This window comes from Ictalurus furcatus, chromosome 12 (assembly GCF_023375685.1).
Source record: "Ictalurus furcatus strain D&B chromosome 12, Billie_1.0, whole genome shotgun sequence".
NCBI classification, from domain to species: domain Eukaryota; kingdom Metazoa; phylum Chordata; class Actinopteri; order Siluriformes; family Ictaluridae; genus Ictalurus; species Ictalurus furcatus.
Window position 1 is genome coordinate 11,696,163 of NC_071266.1, and position 16,528 is coordinate 11,712,690.

A 16,528-nucleotide genomic window follows, 5' to 3' on the forward strand; every position below is an offset into this window, starting at 1 on the left:
ACACCACTGAGACAAATGACCCTTGTTTGTAGATCACGTTTCAGAAATCATATTAACAGGCATGCTTAATGCTTGACGATGGCTGTAGGCCAATCGGGTTCAATTCATTTTCAGTTCATTTACACGAGCAACAACAATGCAGTGCTACAAGAGCAAGAAAACACCACAATACACACACAGGACACATAGTCATATTTATAAGTCTGAATAAAAGGCTCAATTTGGTATTTAATTACAGTGGCAAGAAAAAGTATGTGAACCTTTTGGAATTTCATTGGTTTTCTGAATAAATTGGTCATAAAATGTGATCTGAGCTTCATCTAAGTCAATGGTATTGACAAATATAATGTGTCTAAAATAATAATATAAAAGAAATTCTGGTTGAATAACATGGTATTTTACATGTTATTTAATGACTTTTTTGGGAATCCAGCCCACAGGAAATGAAATTCAGTGTCTGTCTGTACCATTAGCTTAAATCAAAAAGACCACCTTTATCATGTGGTTACAACCAACTTCTTACCTTGTTTCAGTTGTACATTATGAAGATGACTAAGGCTTTAATATCTGTATAAGCTTTTAAAGCATATTGGAGTCCTGTGTCTTCTGGAAATCACACATACTCTGCGAATCACATTCCTAAGTTTCCACATAACTGAGGAAGGCAAGCTTCTTTTTAAAAAAAAAAATTTTCAAAGGATTTTTACACTGAAGTCGATTTCCATCCAGAGTGAAAATCAATACCTCAGTAAGGAATAAGCTCAGCTACAAAAGTGCCTCGATTTTCTTCTGTGCCGTACCTAATCCTGAAACATCCTGTTTGTGTGTAGTGATGCGAGATTTTTAATATCCGACGCTATTGTTTGTTTATATCTGTAGCCACGGATTTAATTATTGTAATCTGTGCCAGGAAAGCCCTGCCAGCTGCATTGCATTCTGGGTAAAAACACACTGCAGAGATGAGCCAAAAGCTCTGACCTACACTGCTAAGGAAACGTTCTCAAAAACACACTCTTTTATTGCAATGTTTGTTTAGTTATTGATTTTAAATACTTTAATATTGAAAATTCTAACCAAACAATAGGTAGAGTATATATTAATGTAGAAATGTTTATTATTAAATAGCGCTGTAGAATTCTCAAATCTGATTGGTCAGTAAGTGTCGATTAATTTAATTAATTTAATTCTTTAACAATTTATCTTCACAAAGTTTGCCTTGGGCCTGATAAATGATAATCTAATACCTCTAATACCTATCTAATACATCTCACAAATGTTTTCCAAATTTCTTTAAACTACTGCAAAATTCTTTGAGGTTTAATACCTGATATGGTCAAATGCATTTCTAATTTTCCTTTTTAAAGTAAGGCTTCAAATATATTTAAATAATATTTTATAAGAGAAATCACTTCAAAACAGTTTTTTTTTTTTTTAATAGAAAAGCCGTGTTTCTTGTGGAGTTCCCTAAGATCCTATTTTGTTTTCCTTGCTGTACATGCTATCTCTAGAAATATCATATAGTGGTGTAGTAAATATTGTATCATAATATAGTGAGATGTGAGATTGATACAGAACTATAAAGTTTCATCAGTTTTTTATTTATCAAGCCTGTCGATAGACCAAACAGGTGTCACACATTTTAGTATGGATGTCACAAACATGACTGTTTTTTAATCAGGACAAAAGTGATATAATGATACTTGATACAAAATTTTAGAAAAAGATTAATTGATGAGTCATGAGGCTCCTTTTGGTTTGAATATCAAGTGTGAATTTGGGAGTAGTTTCAGAATATGATCTCTGTTTTATCTAAAACTGTCATCAGAAGACATGGAGCTTGATATACAACTGTAGAGTTTCATTTCATTTATGTACCAAAACTGTTGATAAACCAAAGAACTGATAGATATTTCAACACAGATGCCACAAATCTTTGACAAAATGTATATGTTGATACTTGGTTCTAACTTGTAAAGAAAACTGATTCATGTATCAAGTGTAGAGTAGGAAAACTAGAGAAAAACTAGTTTTAAATTCTAATCTCAGTTTTATTATTGGTTTAAAATACTGAATGTGGCAAAACCAGAAGAGACAAAAGCTGATTCTTGATCTCTTTAAATATTTTAATATACAGTGCACCCGGAAAATATCCCCAGCACTTCACTTTTCCCACATTTTGTTATGTTACAGCCTTATTCCAAAATGGATTAAATTCATTATTTTCCTCAAAATTCTATAAACAATACCCCATAATGACAATGTGAAAGAAGTTTGTTTGAAAACTTTGCAAATTTATTAAAAATAAAAAACAAAAAAGCACATGTACATAAGTATTCACAGCCTTCTGCTCTTCTGCTCCATTTGGATATTTAGTAAAGATCAAGTTCCCACTTAAAATTTAAAACAGCTTTACCTATACTTGGCACTAAATTCCTAAGAAAACTGCTTCATATAGTAAGTCAGCTCTTGATGCAGGAAATCTAGGACTAGTTTTAGATTCAGTTACTGAAAAAAAAAAAAAAAAAAAACAGAATTTGGCCAAAGAACACCAGGAGAGATTGAAGCTAACTTTGTTTTCTTCCTCCCACACACCCTCCGCCTCTCGCTTGTGGTTCTCTCAGGCCTTTAATTTTTCTCTCAAAGTGTTGTTATTTGCAGTGCACTCCATTGTTGCTTTGCTGTTACTATTTGTGGACTTAATTGCTACCTTTGCCAACTTTTAAGTAATTATATTTCTTGGCCATCAAACAGAACAGCCTTTATAATGTTTTTTTTTGTTGTTGTTGTTTCTTTTGTTTCTCATCAGGAAATTTTCAGCTGAGAGCTGCATGGTGCAGGGTCATAAACTACTTTCCAAAGCTGCTTTTTAAAAATCTTTTATTTATATATAATTCTTTTATATGCTTCTTTCTCTTACTGCGGATCTGTTCAGCAGCTTTATTAGAGCGGATGCAGGAATAATAACATCATCAACAGGACGAGCTCTTTAACTCAACATCTGTTGCCTCAGACCTGCTCATATTGTGCTGTACTTGTTCAGTCATAAATCTGTGTGTGTGTGAGAGAGAGAGTGTGTGTTGCCAGCAACCTCACTTATCTATGCCCTGAAATGGCATTTCCATTCTTATTAGCGTTCTACTTGGCTGAACCAACGGTAAGCTCGACTCACAAATATGAAGATTAGGACACACATACACACACACATACACACACACACACACACACACACATATGGCATCATTGTTTCCACAGTGAGTGTGTATGCCAGCAGCGTATTCAACTGCATTTAGAAAAGGCAGTGCTGAATAAAATGCGAGCAAGCGGCTGCTTATCTCTGTGCCACCGCCAGTCAAGAAATACATAGGGCTGTGTAAACAAGAGAGAGGTATCATTGGTCCTCGAGATATTCCAAGAGGGAAAGAAATCAATTGCAGAAATGTGTTTCCAGACTTCTAATGCGCTTCTGGTTCTTCCTGAGACGTGTTCAAGGAACAAAGTACGAAGTTGGATATCAAACTCCTTTCAGCTCTGATGCAAAATATTATGCAAAAAAGGTGTTGTGATTCCAAAAATGTGATCTAACTCGCCTCAAATCCATGAAAGCCTTTAAATATATCAAACTTGCTGAGATTTTTTAAAATCCAAATGACCTAAACACCTGAAGCTGAATCTGATCCGAGCTTAAAGCTGAGCTGTTAAAGTAATCTAGTGGTTGTGGGGTAGATTTAGGATATAAGAAAAATCACCACTCTCAGGTCATCAGTCCATCATCAGACCTTAATCACTGAGCTTTGATTTAATGCAATGGGCTTGTGGTTAATGATCTTCAGTGAGCCCTTTATCCTGGTCAGGATATGAGGAGGGAATGTGGGAGGAAGGAAGACGCTGGAGAACTCTGAGGAAACCCATGAGGACATAGGGAGAACTTGTGTTAATTGCTTCAAAAGTAATATACATATTAGAAAGCTAATTTAGAAAAACTAATTAAAACTGGTTTCCTTGAGCAATAATAACAAAGTTTAAACTTAAAACTTTAAAAGAAATTTTTTTCTTACATATTTCTTGACAAAACTTGACAAATAACATAAAAACATATAATAAAAGAACATTTAAAGGGCATTAGAAAAGTGTATTAATGCAGAAAATATAAAATACAAAATACTAACGAATATATATTTTTTTAAAGGTATACAAAATATCTTTGTAAAACTGTATATAGGAACAAATCAAAGTTGTATTAAAACTCAAATTAAAACTAATAAAAATAAATAAATAAAAATATCCAGTAACACATGCATCTAATGAATATGCATGGTAATAATAAAAAGAAACAAATACATTTTTCATATCTTAATTTCTTGGGGCAATAATAACAATAATTTTAACTTAAAAGTTTAAAATTTCATACGTGTATTTCTTAATCATATATTAAATACATAAATAAATACCTTCCACTAACAGGACATGTATGTATTTTCATTAAAAAAAAATCTTTTTGATAAATGAAGGCAATTATTAATGTGAAGATTGTAACATTAGTGTGTTTATTGTGACACGTCTCATACTACAGCCATCTTTACTCTCTGTGAATGTACCTTGGATAAGCACTGTGTGAACTTATTGCTGTAACTATGCAATATAAATCCTATTACAGACTGCAGAGCTCACACACACTCAAACACACTCACTCACACACACACACACACACACACACACACTCACACACACACTCACACAGACTCCCAGGAAAGATGAAGAGCTCCTGCGATACTGATAAATGTGTGTCGCTTTCACTTTATTCATCCTTCTCGGTCGCTGACATCTGTATCAACCTTGAACCTGCTTCCATCGATCATCCGGCACAAAAGGAGGAGAGCGAGGAGACAGGGGGAGAGAGAGAGGAGGAGCGGGAAGTGAGGGATGAGGCTATAATTTAAGGCTAATGGATGTTCTCGATGACTTTGGCCCCTGCTTCTGACTGCAGATGAGAAAATGACCTGTGTGGGAGGAGGAGAATAAAGAACGGCAGAAAGGAACGGATAAAGGAAACAGAAAGAATTTCCTTTTTTTTTAAGCAGACTGTTGCAATCTTCAGTAATGCAGCTACACCTCATCTGCTGCTACAGAGGTCAGACCTGTACCAAAAAATGAGCTAAAAATTATGCTTTATTTCTTCTAGTCTTGTATCTCATTATAATTTGTCCCAAATAACTTGTATTAATAATCTCTACTTAACATGATCTCTCTAAAGCCCTGTTTGGATGGGACTAGTCGAGGTAAAAAACAAACAAACAAAAGTTTCTAACACAGAACAATAAATTAATTAATAAATGACATGTCAGAGACATATTGTGGTCATGTGACCTCCTAATGATCAATCTGCATGGCCATGCCCCCTCCAACAAGCACTTACAGGTATAATAGGTCAAAACAATCAATGTGTATTTAAATGAAGTGTTGATACAGATTTATACAGACATCCCTTTTTTCATAATTATTACATTCATTAGTATGTGTTTGGAAATCCCGTCCAAATAGTAGTTATAGTATGTATGAAAACTTACGGTAGGTGTCAATCAATATTCTGAGTTAATTATGAGTGTGAATTTTAATCGTCGCTTCGTGTTTCCTTCTTTCCTTAAGACAGAAAGAGGTGGTGAATTTTTCATGGGAAATGATTGCAGCGTTTTTGCATCATACATTCCTGCTCTTCCAGCGCTCCCTCGATATTAAACAGGCACATTAATTATGCTGCAATAAAGAAAAGTGAATTTCTTACAGGAAAATTGAATGATAATTGCCTGATGTGGCCAAAATTTTTTTAGAAAATAGTAAAAAGGCACACTTTTATATTGTATATAGTACCCATGGTATAACAGTGGCCAGCCTGCCTGGCCTGCATTTGCATATGACAACACTATTGGCTTTTACATTTTATGATGAAATAACAGTCATTGTTTTTGTGTGTAAAAATATATGCCTGTACTTGATAAAGCCCACAAAACAAACCACATACAGGCTCATGCTAGCATAATAACGTGTCTTTTCTATTTGTTTGCTTTAATGAATATGCAATTTGTAGATGTAAATTGATATCAGACCAATTATAGATAGTTTGTGAAAAAAAGGGGGGAAAACACTACAATCAGACTGTTAGACAGTTAGATGGTACTGCTAGAGGTGTCAAAGATGCAAATTAGTCTCTGTATTTGGGATTGTACTAAATTAGGACCAATAATGGACAAAATTTTACTGTGAGGTACACAATTAGTGCTTATGGCTTTAAATGTGTGCATGAAATTGTTATAACTCCAAATTTAGCATTACATTAGCTTGCTTTTTCAGCCTGGGAAGATAATTGTTCATCCCTCTCAGCTTGTTGATAGCACCAGCTTCAAACAACTCATTAACGATGAGAAAAAGCACCTTGGGGGTAAAATGCCTCACTCGAGGGCACACAGGCAGGTGCCAAACTTTCACGCTGTGAAATGGCTGGCATGCATGTAGCTCAGTCTCTGTTTCAGCATTCACGCTCTGTCGTTCATGAGATTTGTACACATAATCCTGGAAAAAGTTCAGAACGGATGTTCAGAATGGGCGTTAGCTTGCTAGTTGGGGTCCAGAGGAAAACTGGAAAATCATCTGAAGTTGACATTTAAGCAAATGTTCAGGATGGAAAAATGTGATGTGGGCTGAAGTGAAGCAACATTCCTCTTACAGCACAGCAATTTGCCAAATATTATGCCATATTTTTATCTGTTTATAGTTACATTTCCGTTTCACTGAAACAAGTAATTTCCTTTTATCACTTATGCTATAGCAGATATAAACAGTAGCTCCCTCACCAGCCTCTCAGAAAAAAAATGTAGCTTGTCTTGAATCCACAAAGCACAAACTCTTCTGTCCTGAATATGTCATAAAACTTAGTTACAGCGTAACCTTTGACTGTTACAAAGCACTGACACTGGAGGCTCCTTCCATAAATGTTACATAAACATCTCCTCACAGAAAAATTCACCACATCTACGATTACTCTTTTTTTTTTTTTTGTTAAATAACTAAACGTTTTTCACGTCCCTATTAAGATAAAGAATGAAAAATGTATGAGAATGAGAGAATTAATATAAACCTGCTGCACTATTGTCAGAGCTGCTGTTATAGACAATTAATCAACACCTTCTGACCAGTCAGAGCTCAGAACTCAACAACGCTGTAAGGGTAATTTACAGTAGATTGAATTATACCATCATTTTCACTATTGTTCTTATTGTCTACAAGCAGGAGAAGATGATAAAAGTAGTGAGGAGAGTAAACAAGAGATTTAGATTAAACATGACGCAGGGTTCAGGTAGTGTCACCACAGGACACATCATCCTGCCTCGAGTTCAACTTTCCTATATTCCTGTACTTTCATAGCACACACAAATCGGTGCATTATAACAGTTGGCATTTCTCTGCTTAATTTGCACATGAACTTTCGAGAACTGGGTTCGTGATAAAGCTCTGGTATTAGGTGCTGCTGCCAAATGTGTGGTGATAATGTGCTGTTTCTGCTCCACAGAGTTTCCACTCAGATCAGCAACGATCCTGTGCTATTGTTAGCTACTGAACTGGCAGAGTGCTTCTTGGAGAGTGAGCCACAGAGGCTCTAAATCAAATAAATAAATACATACACACATAAAGAAAGAAAGAAAGAAAGAAAGAAAGAAAGAACGAAAGAAAGAAATGAAACAGCTATTATGAATACTTTTTAGTGTGGAATTTTCAACACTGATGAAGTCTTGCTGGATCATTTTCTCCCCATTACTATTAATCTCATCTCTTTATCCATTAAATGCCCTATATTGTATTCCTTTCATGTAATAGTTTTTATTATTACAGTTTCACTTTTCTGTGAAAATCAAATTTCCTTTCATTAGTCATTTCACTTCATGAATTATTTTGAATTATTCTAACAGTCAGCTGTTATGACGAGTTTTTCCCATTTTTGGGAATATTGAATGTAGCTTTATTCCAGTTGTTATGAAGTCCTATAGATGTTTCATAAAGCCCCATAAACTACACAATGCTACTACTTTTTTATTAGGGCAGGACAATATGGTGATACAGTGCCCTCCATTAATATTGGCCCCCTTGGTAAATGAGCAAAGAAGGCTGTGAAAAATTGTCTTTATTTTTTTTTTAACCTTTTGATCTTTTTTTTAAAGAAATTGACAAAAAATACTCTGCTCTCATGGATATCAAACAACAACACAGATTTATATATATATATATATATATATATATATATATATATATATATATATATAAATCTTTGTTAAATATAGGTGTGCAACAATTATTGGCACCCCTATGTACTCATATGAGAAAAATATATTTGAAGTATATTCCTATTGATATTTTAAACATTTTTTAGTACACCTGGGTGACTAAAAACAGGAAATTCTTCAACTATGATTTCTTGTTTCACAGGGGAATAAATATGAGGTAACACATAGGCCAAATTCCCATAGTCATTTATAACAATGGGTAAGACCAACTAATATAGCTGTGATGTGCGGCAAAAGGTCGTTGAGCTTCAAAAAATGGGAAGTGGCTATAAGAAAATAGCTCAAGCATTGAAAATAATTAAGAAGTTCCAGTCAACTGGAAATGTTATGAATCAACCTGGAATTGGACGTGTGTCTATATTGGTTCAACATACTGTGAAGAGGATGGTTCGAAAGGCTATCAAAATCTCCAAGGATCACAGCTGGGACATCTTGGGGTCAGAAAGTCTCCAAAACTACAATCCGAAGTCACCTACATCACCAGAAGTTGTTTGGAAGGATTTCAATAAAAAAGCCTCTACTCTCATCCAAAAACAAACTCAAGCATCTTCAGTTTGCCAGACACTACTGGAACTTCAAATGGGATCGGGTTCTATGGTCAGATAAAACCAAATTAGAGCTTTTTGTCAATAAACAGCAGAGGTGGTTTTGGCGCACACAGAGGGGTAGCCATATGGAAAAGTACCTCATGCCCACGGTTAAATATGGTGGTGGCTCTTTAATGTTTTGACTTAAAGAGTTTTGACCACAAAATCAACGTCCTGCCACGGTCATCCCAGTCCCCTGACTTGAAACATACAGAAAACCTGTGGGGTGAACTGAAGAGGAAAGTCCTTGAAATTTGAAGGATCTGGAGGGATTCTGTATGGAAGAATGGTCTCAGATCCCTTGCCATGTATTCACCAACCTTATCAGACATTATAGGAGAAGACTCAGAGCTGTTATCTTGGCAAAGGGAGGTAGCACAAAGTATTGACTAAAAGGGTGCCAATAATTGTTGCACACATATATTTAACAAAAATTCTTTTTTTTTTGACAAACCTGTTGTGTTTGCAATTATTTGATATCCATGAGAGCAGAGTATGTTTGTGATTTTTTTTTGTTAAACATAAGGTCAAAAGGTTAAACAATAAATACATTTTTTCACAGCCTTCTTTGCTCATATTAACAAGGGTGTCAATATTAGTGCAGGGCATTGTATAATATCAATATTGTAATAAATGATGTCATAATATCATGGATTTAAAAAAAAAAAACTGTTTAAAAAAACAGATACTCACTGCTGACTCAGTACTTATTTTCTCCTGCTGAAATAATTAATTTTTGTCCTTAACATGTTTAATAAAAATATAATTGAATATTAATTGTCTGCATGCTTTGTACAAATGTCTTCAAGTATGCCCTTCCTTTGCATAGTTATTGATTACAGCCAGTAGGAGAGAGGAGATGATGTTTGTTTATTTGTGATGAAAATCTGGATGCTTGGAATAAATTCTAAGGTACATTGATCTTAGCATAAAACATTTAGTCATGTGTGTATTTATACATCTGTTTATTTATTTTATATATCATTTATATTACTCACAGTTGTTATTTTCCATTGACTCTTTATGCATATGTTTGCTGAGTGCTGCTCTTGAAGCTGTTTTTAAAGATTTATTATTTTTCTGTCTTATTCTAAAAACAGACAAAGACGAGAATCCTCTGTGAATCATTTGTACACAAGTTTGTGTGTGTGTGTGTGTGTGTGTGTGTGTGTGAAGTGCTAGTCAGATTTATGTTGAACATCAGCTGAGTGTGTGTCATTGCCACAGGCGGAGAGCACAGATGGTAAACAAACATGGCACATGATGGCAAATCATGTTTCTGTCATGTTGCACAGCCATGCTCTCAGACAAGCTACTGCACTTTCATTATGTCTCTCTCTCTCTCTCTCTCTCTCTCTCTCTCTCTCTCTCTCTCTCTCCCCAAAACCTCTCACCTCTTCTCCTCACTGTTCATCCAAAGCTGAAGCATTTTTTTCAGGCTGTGACTTAGAGAGAGAGAGAGAGAGAGAGAGAGAGAGAAGCATTGTCTCCTTCACAATCTCTCCATTGTGCCAATAAACTTTATGTTTAAACTTTGATTAAACTGCAATCAGAAATGTGTGAAGTGAGGAGAGACTTTCACACTCTGATGGTGTACATGGACAGATGGGGGATTAGCACATCATTTTCTATTTATAAAGGTGATAAAAATCCATAAATGAGCATTATTACACTACATAATAACATACTTCATGATACATGAGAAACAAAACACTCTGGTTTTATAGGAAACAAACCAATGACGTGGAGTGTTGCTACATTACAATTATTATTATTATTATTATTATTATTATTATTATTATTATTATTATTACTACTACTACTACTACTACTACTACTACTACTATTATTATTATTATTATCCTGCATATTAAGAATGTTTTATCTTTCAGTTTCAACACCCTTGTAATGTAAAGCATGTAATGGAGGTTAGGAACGATGCAAGCGCAGATAAGAGTTTTATTAAAGAGAGGCAGGCCGACAAATCCAAAACATGAGTCAACAGTGTGGTCAAAAACAGGTCAGGCGATCAGCAAACGGGCATAAACAAAGCAAAACAAGAATCGAGGACGAGAATAGGATCAAAACTATAAGACATGAAACTATGAACAAGTCTTGGTACATGGAAAACTCACGTAATACTTCGCAAAGTACAAAGAGACACAAGGGATTTAAATGACAACGTAATCAAGGGTGAACACAAAACAGCTGAGACTAATGATGACACTAAACAGAACATGTGGATTAGGAGAAAAATAAAAATAAAAAACACCCCAAAACACCCCACACCCAAAAATAAAATACAATACAATCATAATAATTTAAACATCAGTTGTTTGAGTTGACCTATTTAAATCTCATTAAAAAAAAGATTGAAGCCTTATGTCTCAGTTTTACACAAGGTCTACAGTATGTGCTTGCTTTTTTAAGCAAAGTGCAGCAAAAATAAATAAATAAATAAATAAATAAATAATGTCAATCATTGATTTCCATCAGCTATAAATTTTACACCACATAAAATAATCATTATTTAAATGTGCTTTAGGATTTTTTCTGGCTTTTCCTTTCAGGTCTTTGTTTGAATAAATTCTCATTTTTATACAGAACAAATGGAAATATATTCTTTTGTTTTGCAATATAATTGTGCTGTCTAATCATTCACATCATCATACATTATTTTTTTTTTAAACTAGTGCGGAATCAGAACTATGCCGCATTAGTGAACATCTCCAGTGACTCTTTCTTTCAGTATCAAGCTGCATCTGTTTTCTTATAAAACACTCGCACACTACAGGAAGTGCTGACACAGTGCCGTTTCTCCAGTGCTGTGTAAACGTAAACTCATCTATAATGCATTTCAGTGCGCAGATTCTTCTAAAAAATCATTCTTGTCCCCATTCTTATGAGAATGCAAAAAAAAACCAAAAAAACCCAAAAACAAACAGTTATTATAACATCCAGCTAACTCAGCTATACTGTGTGAAAAACTTGGGACACTGTCCTGGATGGATTCAGGAAAATATTTCTTCTCTGAAGCACTGAACTTTGTTGATGTGTGAAGATTTCCTGCAGAGGAACACGTCGTAATTTCACCTCGCATGTTTCAGATCGTCATGTGGTCTCCATCTCCTCCTGCGGGCCCCTGTGGCTTCTCCAATGTTAATAAGGAAAGAGTTCATGCTGTTCAAAGCTTTACAGTATCTGTGTTAAAGAGAGCAGTGTGTGTAACACAGTCAAACCTGATACACACTCTCCCTGCTGAGGTGAGAGGCTTTAATGAGAGAAGCAGTGAAGATGAACCCAGCATGTTTCCAGGCCAGAATGTGTGTGTGTGTGTGTGTGTGTGTGTGTGTGTGTGTGTGTGTGTGTGTGTGTGTGTGTCTGTGTTATTAATACTGTTCCTATTCTAGAATCATCACCTTCTGACCAATCTTGATGCCTTTATATGAGCAAGGACATGAATTAACAAGGTAAAAGAGGTGAGTTTGGATCATCATTTATCATTTTGGATTGGAAGACCAGTTGAGGCTGCTTGTAAAACAATAAAATTCCAAACTTTATTGCTCTCGTGGTAAAAATAACTGCAACTGTCTGCTAACAAATGAAAAGGAGATGTGATGCACCGGTGACTCATAGTTCTGAGCTTGAGGCCGTATTCATCAGTCTTCCTGTGAACTAATAAAAAAGCAAGAAATGCGAAGAAGCTGCATAGCACAGCTTGATGTTATATCGATGCACTTTAAAATGTGCTATAATTAGTGGGTAAGAAAAGGAGAGAGCATGTGGATGGTCGACATCCCCCTGGTTTTATTTACATTCACTTGAACAAAGACTAAAGTGCGAATATTTTATTAAGGGCAATTCGAACATCACAGTCATAGCTCCTAGCATGGGTCAGAAAAACAGAAGAGGCAGCATAAAATTAAAGTATAATCAGAAACAAATATACAGAAAAGTTAGAAAAGCAGAATAAGTTGACCATATGAAAAACAATGCTCAGAGACGAATGGAGACGACAGTAATCAAGGGCTGAACACAGATTAGGTGCACATGTTAGGAAAACAAACCAATGACAAGACAGAAGACACTAGAATAACTACACAGTACGAGAAACAGCGATCAGAGATGCACTCGGCAAGACTCGAAAAGAGGAATGGAGTCAACATGGTATAAATAACAAAAATAATTAAAGGTTGAACACAGAACAGGTGCACACATTAGTCAAACAAATGAATCATAAGACAGAGGTGGAGGCAGGAGTGAAGCCAAAACAAAGGCACATGGAAAACAAAAACAGGAGCTGTGATTTGTGCTGAGACACAAGATGGCTTGAGATTGACTCCTCCTCCTTTGTTCTCTTTTAGCATTTTAACAAAGATGACTCGGATACGGAGTAACGGTACATTTGCAAAGAGAATAATGAATCAAAAAGCCAGAATCCAAAATCCAGAGAATAGTCAAGAAGGCAGGCAAGGGTAAAAAAACAAAAACAAAAAAACCCCCACAGATATCTAAAACTAATCAATACTAATCAAAACTAAAACTGATCAATATGGGTTAGGCAAGAGGGAAGAGGTGAGAAACACAATTTTTCTTGAAATAATCACGGCTCAGAATTTACTAGAGAAACGTAATCCTTCTTGCTTTTTAAAAATAAAATCATATAGTGAATCATAAATAAATATTAATAGTACATATGTTGTGATCCTTAATCTACCAAGTATTTGCTGCTACACATCAAGATTGTCCATTAATTTTAGCCCTAAAATGAAGCTGTAATGATGACAAACAATCACAGGAGAAATATGAGAGCTGCTTTGAGCAAAACAAAAAACTAATGAACACAACATACACACACCATATCTGTTGCTAAAAATTCCAATTCACAATCCAAAATATCCAAAATGGCAGCAGTTAGTTTGTATTGGGTATGGAATTGAAAAATGGCTAAAAAAAAAAAAAAAAAAGGGCCTTTTTTCTAGAATTTTCTGCATCACCAAGCAGAAGTCAGATTCAGGACTTTAGAGCCATTAAAATGCTGTGTGTTTGTTGCTTTGTTGCAGTGACCTCAAAAAAAGGACAAGAACCTTGTGTTTGATTAACCAAAGCTTCTCTTTTGATGATTGTTTAAGAGTCTCAAACGCCAAAGCACCTCTTATCTGAGCCGTAATTATCCATCTGTATTGTATGCTATTGACAAGAGTACAAAACAATGCTTCACCCCAAATTACGGCCTAAAAAAGCTAATTATTGAAGAAGAAGAAGAAGAAGAAGAAGAAGAAGATGAAGTAGTAGAAGAATTTTGTCAGTTGTCTGTATCTATGTATTTTGAGCCCTGACACTGTGACACTATAATTATTTGTCCTGTAGCTACACTCTTTCCATTATTGACACTATTTCCTCATTATTTAGACTCATTAAGACTCATCAATCTGTGTACAAATCCCTTTTTGCTTAGTATATGACTCATCATTATTGTTCTCGAGTTCTGATATCTCTGTCTGTATGTTTGGATGATGATGGATTTTCCTTTGTTCAACATGACTACCAGCTTTGGTTTACGACAAAGCGTTTTTGAAATGGTCATAATATAAATAAATTTTTGAATCACTGTGTGTCAGAAAGGGTCATTTGTTCTCCCTAACATATTCAACTTCAGCAGAAAGCAAATACTGGTGATGGTGATATATTTAAGTGTGTGCAAACTCCATGAAAATGTGGTTTTCTACAGTATATTTTGAAGCTCAGCTCTACCATTGTCGTTCCTCATGTAAAATTTAAACTGCACATTAAGGCCTTGTTAAAATTCACTTTCTCCCACATGCTCTCTTTTGCTTCTCTCCCATTTTCACTTGAAGTATTGCACACTTTTGTGTAATGTTATCCATAACCGTAATAAATGCTTCTATGCACACTTCTCACACGTCTACTCTTGCTTCACTCTTTAGATTATAAAACAAGGAAAAAAGAAAACTCGCCTCCTCCACACTCAAGAAATGTTACCTTTAATGACAGCTGGAATGAAATTTGATTGACAGATTTGAACAAAGGGTAATTTGGACTGGTCTCGGCTCACACAAAGAGCGCTTAATGAGGTGTGTGTGTGTGTGTGTGTGTGTGTGTGTGTGTGTGTGAGAGAGAGAGAGAGAGAGAGAGAGAGAGAGAGATGGGCAGAGAGTTGTTTCATTTTTTTATTTTTCCATATATCACTTAAGTTGTAGGCCTCAGTCATCCACAGGTAGTTTGACGGTACCTCAAATAGCAAAGGCTACAGCAGGGGGAAGAGCTTTCTCTTATAGAGCCCCACAGTTATGGAACAGCCTTCCAATTAGTGTTCGGGACTCAGTCTTAGTGTTTAAGTCTAGGCTTAAAACGTATTTGTTTACTCAAGCCTACCCTGACTAGACTTTCCGTTACGCTAAGCACAGTCCTAATAATCTTTTCTCTCCCTCTCTCCTTCTGTCGAGCCACACACGATTCCATGGAGACACTAGAGATCCTGATCCTTTCTGCTCTCCGGACCTGCCTGATCCGTTTCAGATGTCCTACCTCTGGATGGCGCTCTCATCTACTCCAGTTCCAGATTGCTGAGATTACGGCTGCTTCTAAGGACAAACAGACTTCATATAAATCCATAATGAACTTTTTCACACTATCTGTTGTTACCCAGATGAGGATGGGTTCCCTTCTGAGTCTGGTTCCTCTCAAGGTTTCTTCCTTTTAACATCTTAGGGAGTTTTTCCTTGCCACCGTCGCCACCGGCTCACTCAGTTGGGATAAATTCGCACTTTTAATATCTGTGTGCCGTGTTGATATTTCTGTAAAGCTGCTTTCAGACAATGTCTATTGTAAAAAGCGCTATACAAATAAAAGTGAATTGAATTGAATTGAATAGTTACTGGAAGCCACACAAGGTTCTGCATGGTTCCAGTACAAATTATCAGTTATGCAGTTGAAACCTCTACCCAGAATTAAATTATCAGCAGTGCTGCAGTTAGCAACTACTTATTATTCAGCTTAGCTAAAAATGCCATTCTCTCCACTGCACTGGAGGGAGTATACACACAGATTAAAATAAATAAATAAATAAATACAAATCTTATTATCATGAAACGCTTTCACTTATAAAAACCTCCTGTTTAAAAACTCCTCTACTGTGTAAAAACTAGGAATAAAAGAGTAAGAAAACAGTAAGGAAACCACCACTAAGTTATGCATTATAACTTAAAATCATCCCACTCCTTCACCCAATCAGCAGCATTGTGATATCACAATGTTTTTTCCTGTAACAAAGCAGCTTTAATCCCTTATACTCTTGTCCTTATACTCTCATATACTCTTGCACCATTTATTCATTAAAAAATAGTTTAAATAAAACAAACAGATGATAAAAACCACTCCAACATAAAACACACCAAAAACTCTGTGGCTCATCATAAGAATATGAACAAACTGCTTGCAGGCTGGGAAAGACTCCTCTGTTACAACATTTTTCTGCCACTTGGTGATTCTTAAAAATTCCTTGATGTCTTCAGCAAGGTATACAACTGATAACTGTTCTTCAGTCGAGCAGGGCCTCTCTGGGGCTGGTTCAGAAGAGGCGGGCCTATA

The 16,528-nt window shown here is 35.5% G+C and overlaps 1 long non-coding RNA gene across 1 annotated transcript; it reads left to right on the forward strand.

The window, feature by feature from the left end:
* Positions 1-12,336: 12,336 nt before the first annotated feature.
* On the forward strand, positions 12,337-15,804 carry LOC128616335 (uncharacterized). The gene is made up of 2 exons (XR_008387413.1): positions 12,337-12,387; positions 15,458-15,804. It is a non-coding gene; the product is annotated as an uncharacterized LOC128616335 (long non-coding RNA).
* Positions 15,805-16,528: the final 724 nt, after the last annotated feature.